Consider the following 12,267-nt stretch of genomic DNA (forward strand, 5'->3'; position numbering starts at 1 on the left):
TACACAATGGCATACTATTCGGCGGTAAGAAAAGATGATATAGGAACATTTGTGATAACATGGATGGATCTTGAGAGTATAATGCTAAGCGAAATGAGTCAGAAAAAGCAGAGAACCATATGATTTCACTGATATGTGGTATAGAAACCAAAAACAACAAAAGAACAAGACAAACAAATGAGAAACAAAAACTCATAGATACAGACAATAGTTTAGTGGTTACCAGAGGATAAGGGAGGGTGGGGGGTGGGAGATGAGGGTAAGGGGGATCAAATATACGGTGATGGAAGGAGAACTGACTCTGGGTGGTGAACACATACTGGGATTCATAGATGATGTAATACAGAATTGTACACCTGAAATCTATGTAATTTCACTAACAATTGTAACCCCAATAAATTAAAAAAAAGAAGAAGATACAACTAAATCGAAACATATACCATGAAAAAAAATCATTCTTGGAAAATATATATACTTACAAAATATGTATACTTAGCTCCTCGTGTACATGGACAGATAGCCTATCTCTGGAAAAAAATAGAAGAACCTGGTGATATTGGTTGCTTCTGGGGAGGAACACTGCATGCCTGGGGGGTGGGTTGGGGGGACCGCTTGGGAGTCCAGCAGCCAAGTTACTACTTCAGAGTCTAGATGAAGGTGCCTCTGCGGTTGTGCAGCTCCTTGGGTGGAGAGGAGAGTTTTGGTGCTATACCTTTTCAACTTGTACTTTCGTACACTGTCACTGACTTAGCTATTCAAATACTTGCATTTAAAAATAAAAATTCATTTGACTTTTAACAGTAAACATTCAGACAAAATTAATGTTGGGTTCTCTTCCTTTTATGAATTCTCTTGCAGACTTTCTTTGGACTCCTTCATTTTTCTGCCTAAGGTCTTTTGATGCTCTTGGCAGAGTTCACTGTGGTTTATACATTGGGCATCCAGTGTTATGACACAGGCTTATGTCATCAGAGAAATAAATATAAGCAAGTGCAAAGGCTCAGACTTGGAGAATCCTGCCCACAGGCATTCACTTGGCCAAACACTTCAGGAGCCTCCTCTGTTCTGGGGGCCAGGAAGACAATGCCTCATAAGCCAGAAGCTAGCTCCAAGGAACACACTATCTGGGAGAAGAAAGGGACAAACAGATGTGGAGGAAAATGTTCTAGGAGATATAGTAGAGGAATCACGGATGTGTAAGTTGATTTGCGGAATATGACAGAACAAGAAGCAGATTGACATTTCTTTGACTGACATAAAATATTTTCTTTCAAGAGATTCTTTTTTTCCCCTTTTTAGCGTTAAAATCTCAGAGTAACACAAAACAGATGAAGTAATAGCTTTGGAAGTGAGAAAAATGTCCCCCTTTCACAGGCAGTGATCAGCCTTCACTATCAGCGTGTCCTCTGGACCAGAGGAAGAAAACTGGGGAGACTTGCCAATGGGGCGGACCTCTGATGACCTGTGCTGAGAAAGCCAGGTGTGTGGAAGTCAAAACTAAATTACACTCAACCATGAAAGTTCAGATAAAGATGAGTCCGATGTGAAGATTCACAGTAATTACAGAATAACACAAGGCAAAATGACTAATCCAGTTTCTCCACTTTACCCATGCCCGAGTTTTCCCTTGGCCCCTTCCTCAATGCTGAGAAGGAACTCTGGGATGTCAAGAAAGAGTCTGTTGGATGGAGGAGAGTGTCAGTTCTTCCCTCAGGGCCCGAAGGCAACTGGGTTGCAGAAAAGTTTCTTTTAGGCAAAAAGTTCAATCCTACTTACGCCACTGCAGAATCATAATATGTCAAAGCACAGAGCCTAAACTTTCTTGTGTCTTTAATGCCGTGTACAATGACTGGCACTTACTAACATTTTTAATGATGAGTTTTCAAGTTGTAATAATGTTCTAGTCTTAAAATGGTTTTCTGTTCTTTAACTCGTAGATAAAACTACAAAAAAAAAAAATCTGTGGAATTCTTTCCTTATCTCCTCCCTTTCTAACAAATAGGCAGAATGCTTTTTTTTGTTGTTGTTTAGGATTAGTCATCAAAAGGAACGTAATTTGTTTTCAGATGTGGTTCATCTTGCTTTTTAAGCATAGATGTGTTCTAGAGGCTATCCTAATGATCTGCTATGTGTTGTGTTTAGAGAATGGCCTTGCAAAGCAATGCTCATGTTCCCCAGAAAGACCACATTCGTATTAGAATCCCCTAACTTTGAATCTAGCTCACCCCTCTTCTTCACCTCAGGTGCCTATGACCTTAAAATGTAATTATACTCCAGGATTTGTTATTGCTTCAACATGTGTGTGATTCTTGGATTTTCCTTTATCAATTTGTTTTTTCTAATATGTTCTCCACCCCAAGTGTTACTTTTTATGCATAGAAAAAAGAAGGATCAAAGGGTCAGTTTGTCAACACCTTCCACCTTGACCATTCATTCTTGGATGGTTTTTACAAAATCTTGTTCATTGTTCTTTGGAAATGAATACTAGGTTCTCTGCTTCTTCCCATTCCCAACTCTAGTTCAAGTGGCCACCCCTAGATTACTTTCACTAGTTTCCATCCACTCTTCCCGATCTTTCTTCTCCTTTCTTCCAAAGCCCTTGAATACCAATGCCAAATCCATCTTCTAAAATGTCTTCACTTTTTTAAGGACAACTTGTTGTCCTGATTGTCCTTATTGTCTGTTCAGGAACCTACAATAATAGCGTGTAAGATTACTGTACACAAGAGTAGGTAGAGATTGCTAATTGCTACTTCAATCTCCATTCCCCCTTCTTCTTTAAGAAACAGAACCCTGATTTTGTTTCTGGTGACAACACTCATATGCTCAGCAAAAACACTAGTCTTCCCAGACATCCTTTCACTTAGGGGATGCCATTTGCCACAGTTCTGGCCAGTGAGATGTAAGCAGAAGACTGCTAGTGATTTCTGAGAAAGCTTTTGCATTCCTAAGGCAGAAACCACCTGCTTATCCTTTCCTGTCTCTCTTGTTTCTCCCTGAAATGTGGATGTGAAGCTGAAGGTGGTGCAGTCATATTGGAACTGTGAAGTAACCAGGTTAACAAAAATGCCTCCTGCAAAGTAGGGTAGAGGGGAAGGCAGCAAGTGTCACTGTGGAAGTACTGTGCTCGCTTGGTACTGGTTTTCTTATTTGAAGAAATAAATCCTTTACTTGGTCTGGGTGGTGAACACAAAATGTGATATATACATGATGTATTACAGAATTATACACTTGAAATCTATGTAACTTTACTAACCATTGTCACCCCAATAAACTAATTAAAAAAGAAAATAGATTCAGAGTTCTGTAGCTTGTAGCTAAACACAATCCCCACCTGAAACATAAAGCAAATCAAATGTAAACTCTTCCCTTGACTTTCAAAGTCCTTTATAAGTCCAACTCAGTTTCCCTTCTCTCTAAAATCTTCTTAACCCCAGGCTTTCATTATTCTATACCTGATTTTTTGCCTTTGTTTACACTGGTCAGCCATTTAGGAATATTCTTTCCATTGATCCATCCCATTCTTCCAGGATGAAGTTAAGTTCAGCTGCTTTCTGGAAGCCTTTTTCCCCTAGTCTTATGCCCAATTAGCTCTCCTTTCTTTCAAATCCTATTGCATCACCCCATGGAGCCCTGGTTTAAACATAGTGTTTTCCCCTGTATTACACTCTGATTATTTCATGGTTAGGTTTTGTTTTCCTAACACTTGCATGTGCTCCCTTCAGCCTGGGATTCACACTCTTCTACCTCCCATTGCCTCTTGCAGGATACTGATCGCTATGAAGATATTCCATACAGAGCTGTTACTTGGTGGGGATTTTGTTACTATGCATTGCTATATCTGCTTTTTAAAACAGATTTGTCTGTGGCTTTAAGAGCACATGTGAATGTAGGTTGTATTTTCATCTGGTAAGTTACTATTACCATTGGTTGCCAGTTCAGAATCAGTATGGATTAATTTGCCACGGGGAGAAATTTGCAGTAGCAAACATGATCCCTGTGGGTTCCTTATTGCTGTGAGCATTATGTGGGATTCACATGCTGACAGAGCATTTGCTGGGATGGGACGTCTACCTCCAACCCCTTACATCTGGGTTTTCAGCATCAAGAGGTTGAGACTAGGATTCTTTGGTGCCCATTTCGCCCTGTCTCAGTTAAAAAGCTCGGCTTGGGCAAGGGCCACAAATCTGCTGTCAAGTCCCTGCATTGAGCTGGGGCAGGATAGCTGCAGTGTCAGATGCAGCCTGGGGGCGCAACTCCTCTGTGGAACGCAATGGCAGAAAGGACAGGGAAGAGGGGGAAATGCTACTGTGGATTAAACCTCTGAGGCTTTAATTACTCTTCTACGGAATGGAAACAATCATAGGACTTACATCTTAGACAGTTTTGTGTTCTTCCTTAACCACTTCAGCTGAAAATCAAAAAGGACATCAGTGCAGGGTGGGGATATCCACATTCAGATATGAATGCTATTGAAACTTCTTAATTTTCTATATTAATTTTTCTTCAATAAGATATCACTACATTCATATTCTCACTTTCTTTCTCTGTGTCAAACATATATACACATACATGTACACATACTCACAAGTGTTGCTATATTCTTTGTGTGTATGTGTGTGTTATAGTAACAAAAAAGGGGTACAGCCACTATGGAAAATAGTATGAAGGTTCCTCAAGAAATAAAATAGAACAACCATATGATCCAGCAATCCCATTTCTGGGTATTTATCCAAAGGAAATGAAACTATTATATCAGAGAGATATTTGTACTCTCATGTTCATTGCAGCATTATTCCACAATAGCCAAGGTATGGAAACAACCTAAGTGTCCATCAATGGATGAATGGATAAAGAAATCCATATATATGTGTACATGTATACGTATATATGTATGTAAATGTATATATATAATGGAATATTATTCAGTCTTAAAAAAAAGCAAATCTTGTTACTTGCAACAATATGGATGGACCTCGATAGCATTATGCTAACTAAAATAAGCCAAACAAATACTGCATGGTATCAATTACATGTAGTATCTAAAAAAAAGTCAAACTCATAGGAACAGAGTGGAAAAATGGTTACCAGGGGCTGGGGGGTGGGGGAAATATGAAGAGGTTGATAAAAGGGTATAAACTTTCAGTTATAAGATGAATAAGGTCTGAGGATCTAATGAATAACATGGTGACAATAGCTGATAACACCGTATTGTATAACTAAAATTTGCTGGAGAGTAGAACTTAAATGTTCTTACCAAAAACGGGGTGGAGGGAATATGTGGGGTGATGGCTGTGTTAACTAGATGGGAGAATATTTTCCCAATGTCTAAGTGCATCAAAACCTCCAGGTTGCACACTTTAAGTCTCTTATCATTTTGTCACTTCTACCTCAATAAAGCTGAAAAAAATAGAGACTTCTCTTTAAAGATAGAGCTCTCCTAATTCCTTAAAATATTAGTGCAAGTCTGCCTCTCTGAATAACGGTCCTCAGTCTAGGAATTGCAATGATTTCCTTATTTGGTGTTTTAATCTCAGTTTTTAAAAATTTAATTAGCAAAACAAACAAACAAACAAAACTACAGGAAACATAAAAATAATTGTTTCTTTTAGATTTTCCATGGGACAGACCTTGGGGCAAATGCCCACAGGAACCATGTATAAGTGTTTGTGAGTTGCTGTGGGGCCCTCTGTGGTGTCTCAGAGGTGAGGACCCCACCGGGTAGTCTTGGGAGTGAAGGGGAGTCCGAGCTCATAGGCAACAGCACTGAGGACTGTAGGCCTTGAAGGCTTCCTCGAAGCCTCAGGGACTCAGGAGTGACAATCAGGCTGCCTCCACAGATAGATCTCTGGTGGGCTTATTGCCTGTCACAAGCAAGGCTTATGGCGGTGAGGAGAGAAGGGCCTCTCCTGCAATGATACCTAAGATGTAATACCTTTCCTCAGGGAGCTTGACAACTGGTTAAGGAAACGAGCTGGAGATCATAGGATCACAGACTCTCTGAGTTAGAGGGGACCTAGGAGGTCTAAAAAGGTAAGCCACATTGTAAGTCTCTAACCATTCAGAGTCTTGGTTTCCACATGGATGGGGGCTGATAAATGCCCCCTTAGCAGTGGATTAAATGAGATAATGTATCTTGCAGAGTGACTGCACATAATAAATATAGTTCAATCTGCTCTTAGTATTATCATTATTACATTATTAAAAGTCAGCAAATTGTGTTCAATCAATGATGCTGATAAGAGGATATCACTTCAGAATGAGGTGGTCAATGAAGTGAGCGGGAAAGAGGACGGGGGCATTATAGAAGTAAGTCACCGAGGAGAAAGCATGCCCTGGGAGACAGCTTCTGGGTACAGTGGTTGATCTGGGCTGCCCAATCAGGGAGCGTCTCCCATGTTTCATCAGCCTGTAGAAACTGGGCTCAGGGAACACAGGACGGCAATTGTCCTGAACAAGGAGCAGGCGTCTGACCATGAACCTGTAGCTAGCCCTCAGTGCTAACAGAACTTACAAGCAAAGAAGGAAAGTATGACTCTACAATGATGATGCGCTGACCACTCTCTCTAAAGTTATGTTATCTAAAGTTACAAATCTCCCCATCCTCCAGCTCTCCTTCACAGCCCCAAGTTTTATTTCCCTAATAGCACTATCAGAAAATATTTTGGCCATTCATTTATTTAGTCTCTCTTTTGCCCCACTAGGCCATGAGTTCCATGAGACCAGGTACCTTGCCGATGCTATTCACTGTTACACCCACCTAGAAGAATGCCCTACATATAGTAGGCCAGCACATTAGAATCATTTGAGAAGTTTTAAACATATGTCACTCACCTATGCCTATAAAAATGCAATGCCTACATGCCTCTCCAGACCTAAATTACACCAGGATCTCTAGGGGTAGGGCGCAGGCATTAGTGCATATTTTCCGGCCATTTTTAACACTTTAATTAGAAAGTTACAAAACGTCAGGGTTCTTTACACAACACTGATGTATTTTAAGAGCTCTGTGGGTAATGAGCATGGCCACCCAAGGTTAAGGTTAGGGAGGTGCTCAGTAAGCTCTGTTGCATGTAAATGACAGAACCTATACGCTAAGAGAAGCATGAGTGGGCACAGAGTGGGAGCGGAGGGATTCTGATGGAAGAAGCCCTGTGACTTGCAGTCACCCCTGCCTTCTTACCACCTACCCAGGCCACTAGTGATGGGATGTGTGTGTGCGGGAGGGAGGGGTGAGGAGAAGATTCTCCTCTATGCCAAGGCTAAGTTGATGAAGCACAGCCCATGGAAATGGCTCTTTTCGGGTCCATGTCATCTACAAAAGGAAGCATCCCGGACAGGTCACGCTGTACCCTGGAGGTGGGAGTGTACCACCAGTGCACCATTTGCGTGCATATGGGTCTTAGACTGGAGACCTTTTCCCATCCCTTTTCCTCCTCCCGAGCCTCCACCCTGCACTAAGGCCCTGCCTACAGCACTTGACAATGAGGAAGAGGATGTAAGAAGGTCTTCTTCCTGCATGACTATGATACTTCTGAAAGGTTGAGCTGTGGGATTTTTTTTTTCTTTTCACTTCTCTCTTGGAAATCACCTCCATATGCTACTTGACTGTAGGATAAGACTTCTTTACATTGAGAATGCAATCCCCACTATATTTAGGAGGCAAAGTGGGGCTGCTGTTATTTCAGCTTCCTTATTAGCTTTCAATGCCATTTGTCAAATTTGGTTTTCTTTAAATTTTTTTTCTTTCTAAAAATAAACAACTAAATCTAAACTCTTCCCTTCTACTTTGATTGATGGTTCACACCTTTTGGAATATGTAGCTCATATTTTTAGAAAGAAGCAGCTTGTTCCCTTGACATTTAATTCCAACAAAACGCCTCATTCAATTCCTCCTCTCCCAGACAGGGTACACAGACTATTGGAAAATATTCAATGACACTAATCCAAATGTCTACACTAAGTGTAGAGGAAAGGTAGAGTGTACGTATAATATCCTGGAAGCTGAGCTAATGGCATTGAAATAGCAGATGTTAAGAAAACATGATTGTGGCGGGAAAGGATCGAGCTACTGTTATTATCTGCAGGGGGAACCTTTGAAACTGGATTGAACAATCACGTTTTTTGTTCCTGGGTCAGGGTGAGTGTTTTGCCCAAAGGACTTTGCTGTAAATCAATGGTATTAGTAGTAATAATTACAGCTATCGTTAACTAAGAACTCACCATATGAAAGATCTTTATATGGATTATCTTTTTCACTCATTACTATTATAATCTGTATGTTATAGATAAGGAATTTGACACACAATGAGTATAAATGATACTCATAGCCTGGAAGTAGCAGCCCTTAGCCAGGGTTTGGCAAACTTTCACTGTAAAAGGTCAGAGAGAAATATTTTTGGCTTTGTGAGGCCTATATTCTCTGTTGCAACTACTCAACCCTGCTGTTACAATGAAAGCAGGCTTAGTCGCCATGTAAAGAAATGGGAGTGGCTGTGTTTCAATAAAACTTTGTTTACAAAAACGAGCAGTGTGCTGAATTTGGCTTTGGGGCTGTAGTTTGCTAACTCCTGCTCTTAGGCATGAAGCTAAACTCTCTTTTGAGGCCTGTTGCTGGACTCTTTTATTTCAATAACCTTCTTTCAAGATCAACATTTACATATGAGCTATTGCAAACATTGATCGAGCCTTATACAATGGCCGACTGGGTAAACAATTGAGGTTTTAATGAATCCTATTCCTAATGCTAGCCACACTCTAAATGTTATGATGGGAAAGGCTTTTGAATGAGTGGGATTATAAACTACACAAGGATCCTTCAGAGGAAAACTTCTACGTGCATCTTAGCTCTCCGGAGTTTGTAATGTGACATGGTGAAAGAGGAGTTAGGTTTTTGCAGCATTCACTCTGTGCCAGGGCCTGTGCAGGGGCTCGCCACGCTCACATTTCTTCTTTATGAACCACTTTAGATGCTTTACATACCACTCCTTCCATGTAAGCTTCAAGGTTTCACTCAAAAACACACAACACCAACAAGATCAAAGAAGTGAAGGAAATAGAGCACTATGTGATCTAATCCCTACATCAACCCTGCAAGACAGGTGCCATTATTCCATTTTATCCATGAGAAACAGAAGCTCAGAAGGGAAGTTACTTGCCTGAGGTCTAAGAGCAAATGAGTGGCTGAGCTGGCATTTCATCCCAGATGTGACCAATTTCTTGGCCTGTACACTTTCTGGTTGGCCATGTTACCCCTTTATATTGGACAGCACACCTCACATTACTGTATTACTCAATCACTAAGCGAGTTTGGAAAATCAGCTAGATTTCACATTCTGTTTAGTTCTCCTCTGTAAAAAGGAGAGTAAGAAAACTTAGTGTACCCTACTTGCTTCATATAGTGGCTATAATAATCAAACAAGGTAGAGTACGTGAAAGATCCTTGCAAAGGGAACCATGCCGCACACGTAGTGGTGGCATCTGTCAGGGAGCTCGTCATGGTTGCGGTGAGGCAGGCTCTTTCACCTCCTCACCACAGTGCTGGCCACAGAAAGGGTTTCTGTGCACCCAGGGGCCCCAGCCACTGAATCATTCAGATTGCCCAAGTCTGGGAAGAAATCGGCCCCCCAAAAATCCCCTGAAATCAGCCCAAATCTCAGAAACTTGGAAAAGGTTACAGAATAGTCATCCAATTTCTAGTCACATAAATGATTCTTATAAACACAAACACACACCAGTGTCATCCATCCTTCCCCACACCACTTTGCTCCCAAGACACTCTCCTCCTACTTCTATTCCTCCAGTTGCAAAATGGGCTTTTTCTCCTTGGGACAAGTTGTAAATCCAGCCTTTTCTCCCTGACCTCACCCCTGCCGAGTTGTTCCAATGATGGGGTAGGAAACGTGACACCAGCTTCATTCAAAGCCTGCAGCTCCATTGCATTGGTGAGAAGGTTTTCATATGTCTTTGCCCAAAACCTGTGACCTTTGAAAGCCTTGGCTAAAAGTTAGAAACTAGAAAAGTTGAGTAGCTTGATTATATAAGGAAAAAAAACCCTGTATATCAAAAATCACATAAAATTAAAAAGGAAATGGCAAACTGGAAAAAATTTTGCAACATATAACACAGAAATAGTGTTATTTGATATTTAAGAGCTTCCACAAATCAATCAGAAAAATGACTAAAGTGGAAAACTGGGCAAACGTTATCAAAAGGCAATGCACAAGAACAATTATAAAGACAAATTAAAAAAACAAACGAACAACTTTTTTGGGTAGTTTGTAGTAACACTAGACACCCAATTCTCATGAGATCACCAGTAATGGAAATGTTTGACAAAACATACAGGATTTTATCGGGTATATTTAAGTTGTGTATGTGTGTCTGGTTGTGTGTAATCTCTCTATATAAACCTGCACCTGCCTGAGACGTCTTAAATGGCTGGAGAGAATGATTACTGGAGAAGAGGATTGAACCGAGTTTCAGATTTAAAATTTATGAAAAGCATATACAAATATAACCAAGATTTCAAGTCTGAGAATTGGGACAAAGAGAGAAAGAAATACATACAGTGGACCCTTGAATAGCACAGGCTAGAACAGCAGCAGTCCCCTTATACGTGGATTTTTTTTCAATAAATACAGTAAAGGTATTTTCACTTCCTTATGATTTTCTTCACAATATTTTCTTTAGCTTACTTTATTGTAAGAATACAGTATATAATACATATAACATACAAAATGTGTGTTGATCAACAGTTTATGTCAGCAGTAGGCTATTAGTAGTTAAGTTTTGGGGGAGCCAAAAGTTATACGTGGGTTTTCAACTGCATGGGGTGAAGAGAGAGTGGTGTTGGTGCATCTAACTTGCACTTTGTACAAGGGTCGACCGTATATATATATTCAGGGAAGAAGACTGAAGCAGCCTCACAAACTCTAGTTTTCCAACAATGTCTGGAATAAAATACACAAGATTTGAGGCTCATCTAAGGCAAAATCTCACAGGGGAAAATCCTTTTGAAACTAAATCATCCTAATGCAAATGACATTTCATGAGTAGAGACCAAAACCAAAGTGTGAAGGACATTTTCCAAATCAATGTAAAAATGTGCAGAAGTAGCTGGATCTAAATTGAATAAGAATTGTGTGACAAATTGATGAGGTGGTAAGGAAAAGCCAGTTAAGGTACTTACTGATGGGCCTGTTTTGAGAGTCTGAATGCCACAGCACTGAATGTAGAAGATTCTGGGTAAAAAGTATTTCCTTGGAAGGGTTAGCAAAAGAAAAAGTTATTTTAAGTGCTTTCCCACAGCCTATGTTCTGCTCTTTGGAGCTTTTTGACTTTGAGTGGTTGGGAATGACTTGGTTTTGGTCTGTCTGTCTGTCTGTCTGTCTCCTCTCTCTCTCCCTAACACCTCCCCCCACCACTGTCACCTCCTCCCTGTCACCAGCAATAGGCTGATTCTGCTAGATTATTAACCTTCTCTGGCTTTCTTATAAAAAAGGCACATTTGATAACATTATTTAGTGGGGCTTTCGGGAAATGGCGCCTTCAAGTTTTCAGCTCCGCTTATGCTGATTGTAGAAATGGTGAGGCTAACTTAAGATGGGTCTAATTTGATGAGTGAATAACAGAGTGAGTAAATAACAAAACACCTCTCTACTCACTCTCAGCTGGTAAGCGGCAACTCAGTTGGATCCATTTGATAATAACACACTATGAGAATATTCAATCTCGAGTTTAAGGAATTGCCTGTAGTTTCTAAAACCTTTTGGTTTTCAGAGTAAACAGCTATGGTGTAGGAATTAATGGGAAATTCAACGTGAGTGACGAATGCTCCTGCCTAAGACTTTCTTAGGGAGAATCAAGCAAGCCACACTTTAAGAGTGTTGCTTGGACCCCAATAAATTTAAAAAATAATAATAATAATAAAAAAAAGAGTGTTGCTTGGTATGTCTTATTTTAGAAGAGACAAGCTTTGGGCCACTTCACATGAATTTCACGTAAAGAAAGAATGTGTGGAATATTCAAGAAAGAAATGAGCACCATTTGTAGACACTCTAAAACTGACAGGTGACTCAGCTGTCTGAGTGCTATCTAGGTTTTTGGCAAATGACAGACAGAATATAAAGCGCACACGGTGTCATGGTTAGCAGAGGAAAGAGACGAAAATCATGAAAGCAGTTGAGAAAAGCTCGCTATTGATCAAGATGGATTAAAAGACAAAATGAGTTGGCACCGGAATTAGATTAAGGTGACCTACTCTAC

General features: G+C 40.3%; 1 protein-coding gene across 2 annotated transcripts in view; it reads right to left on the minus strand.

Annotated features, from left to right (window-relative positions):
* ZNF366 (zinc finger protein 366) overlaps positions 1 to 12,267 on the minus strand; it is a 289,661-nt gene that overhangs the window by 28,363 nt on the left and 249,031 nt on the right. The window contains exon 1 of one of the 2 annotated variants that reach the window (XM_033111022.1): positions 480 to 516. The exons of the other annotated variant lie outside the window; for it this stretch is intronic. The gene's annotated coding sequence lies outside the window, so the exon portion shown is untranslated. Of the gene's footprint in view, positions 1 to 479; positions 517 to 12,267 lie in introns of those variants that run through there. 2 annotated transcript variants of the gene reach the window in all.

The sequence above is a fragment of the Rhinolophus ferrumequinum genome, chromosome 7 (genome assembly GCF_004115265.2).
Source record: "Rhinolophus ferrumequinum isolate MPI-CBG mRhiFer1 chromosome 7, mRhiFer1_v1.p, whole genome shotgun sequence".
NCBI lineage: Eukaryota > Metazoa > Chordata > Mammalia > Chiroptera > Rhinolophidae > Rhinolophus > Rhinolophus ferrumequinum.